At 33.1% G+C, this 2734-nt stretch overlaps 1 non-coding gene across 1 annotated transcript; it reads right to left on the reverse strand.

Moving 5' to 3' along the window:
* Positions 1-2020: 2020 nt before the first annotated feature.
* Positions 2021-2128, reverse strand: LOC112780163 (small nucleolar RNA R71). Its single transcript, XR_003191018.1, has one exon. It is a non-coding gene; the product is annotated as a small nucleolar RNA R71 (small nucleolar RNA).
* Positions 2129-2734: the final 606 nt, after the last annotated feature.

Genomic DNA, 2734 nt, shown 5'->3' on the forward strand with positions numbered 1-2734 from the left:
AGTTGTGACAAATTATGAATTAAGATTAGAGCACCAAGTTTTTGGAGCCATTACCAGAGATCACAATTTCGTGCACTAAGTTTTTGGCGCCGTTGCCGGGGATTGTTCGAGATTGGACAACTGACGGTTCATCTTGTTGCTCAGATTAGGTAATTTTCTTTTTGTTTTATTTTCAAAAATTTTTCAAAAATCTTTCAAAAATTTCTCCTTTGTTTTCGAGAAAAAAAATTTTAAAATAAAAATTTTCATAATTTTTAAGAATGAATTCTAGTGTTTCATGAAGCATGTTGAAGCCTGGCTGGCTGTAGGGCATGTTAGGCGTGTCATGTCTGAGTTACATACTAAAGCTTGGCTGGCTATTAAACCATGCCTGACCCTTTGATTGGAGCTTTAGACTAAAGAGCATAAGATTCCTGGAATTCATATTAAAAATTTTGGAATCCTTATTTTTCTTTTTCAAAATGAATTTCGAAAAAATTAAAAGAAAATACAAAAAATTTCATAAAATCATAAAAATCAAAAATATTTTTCATGTTTCTTGTTTGAGTCATGTGTCATGTTATAAGTTTGGTGTCAATTGCATATTCATTTTGCATTTTTCGAAAATTCATGCATTCATGGTGTTCTTCATGATCTTCGAGTTGTTCTTGGTAAGTCTTCTTGTTTGATCTTGATGTTTTCTTGTTTTGCATCTTTTCTTGTTTTACATGTGCATTTTTGCATCCATAGTGTCTAAACATGAAAGATTTCTAAGTTTGGTGTCTTGCATGTTTTCTTTGCATTAAAAATTTTTCTAAAACATGTTCTTGATGTTCATCTTGACATTCAAAGTGTTCTTGGTGTTCATCTTGACATTCATAGTGTTCTTGCATTCATCACATACTTTGATCCAAAATTTTCATGCATTGAGTCTTTTTCATGTTTTTTCTCTCTCATCATTAAAAATTAAAAAATCAAAAAAATATCTTTCCCTTTTTCTCTCTTAAAATTTCGAAAATTAGATTGGATTTTTTCAAAAATTTTTAAAATCTGGTTGTTTTTATGAGTCAAATCAAATTTTCAATTCAAAAATCTTATCTTTTTCAAAATCTTTTTCAAAAATCAAATCTTTTTCATTTTTCTTAATTTTATATCTTAATTTTCGAAAATAACATCATCAATTAATGTTTTGATTCAAAAATTTCAAGTTTGTTACTTACTTGTTAAGAAAGATTCAAACTTTGAGTTCTAGAATCATATCTTGTGATTTCTTGTGAATCAAGTCATTAATTGTGATTTTTTAAAATCAAATCTTTTTCAAAACTAATTTCAATCATATCTTTTCAAAAATATCTTCTTATCTTATCTTTTTCAAAATTTGATTTTAAAATATCTTTTCTAACTTCTTATCTTCTTATCTTTTCAAAATTGATTTTCAAATTTGTTTCAACTAACTAACTAACTTTGTGTTTGTTTCTTATTTTTTCTGTGCCCTCTTCTTTGTCATATGAGCTGAAGCAAGGACAAGAATATTCTTGTTGAAGCAGATCCAGAACCTGAAAGGACTCTGAAGAGGAAACTAAGAGAAGCTAAATTACAACAATCCAGAGATAACCTTTCAGAAATTTTCGAACAGGAAGAGGAGATGGCAGCCGAAAATAACAATAATGCAAGGAGAATGCTTGGTGACTTTACTGCACCTAATTCCAATTTACATGGAAGAAGCATCTCCATTTCTGCCATTGGAGCAAACAATTTTGAGCTTAAACCTCAATTAGTTTCTCTGATGCAGCAGAACTGCAAGTTTCATGGACTTCATTCTGAAGATCCTTTTCAGTTCTTAACTGAATTCTTGCAGATATGTGATACTGTTAAGACTAATGGAGTAGATCCTGAAGTCTACAGGCTCATGCTTTTTCCTTTTGCTGTAAGAGACAGAGCTAGAGTATGGTTGGACTCTCAACCTAAGGATAGCCTGAACTCTTGGGATAAGCTGGTCAAGGCTTTCTTAGCCAAGTTCTTTCCTCCTCAAAAGCTGAGTAAGCTTAGAGTGGATGTTCAGACCTTCAGACAGAAAGAAGGTGAATCCCTCTATGAAGCTTGGGAGAGATACAAAGGACTGACTAAAAAGTGTCCTTCTGACATGCTTTCAGAATGGACCATCCTGGATATATTCTATGATGGTCTATCTGAATTGGCTAAAATGTCATTGGATACTTCTGCAGGTGGATCCATTCACCTAAAGAAAATGCCTGCAGAAGCTAAAGAACTCATTGACATGGTTGCTAATAACCAGTTCATGTACACTTCTGAGAGGAATCCTGTGAATAATGGGACGCCTATGAAGAAGGGAGTTCTTGAAATTGATACTCTGAATGCCATATTGGCTCAGAACAAAATATTGACTCAGCAAGTCAATATGATTTCTCAGAGTCTGAATGGAATGCAAGCTGCATCCAACAGTACTCAAGAGGCATCTTCTGAAGAAGAAGCTTATGATCCTGAGAACCCTGCAATAGCAGCGGTGAATTACTTAGGTGAACCTTATGGAAACACCTATAACCCATCATGGAGAAATCATCCAAATTTCTCATGGAAGGATCAAAAGCCTCAACAAGGCTTTAATAATGGTGGAAGATACAGGTTTAACAATAGTAAAGCTTTTCCATCATCCACTCAGCAACTGACAGAGAACTCTGAACAAAATACTTCTAATCTAGCAAACTTAGTCTCTGATCTATCCAAGGCCACTGTA

Source organism: Arachis hypogaea, chromosome 19 (genome assembly GCF_003086295.3).
Source record: "Arachis hypogaea cultivar Tifrunner chromosome 19, arahy.Tifrunner.gnm2.J5K5, whole genome shotgun sequence".
Lineage (NCBI taxonomy): Eukaryota > Viridiplantae > Streptophyta > Magnoliopsida > Fabales > Fabaceae > Arachis > Arachis hypogaea.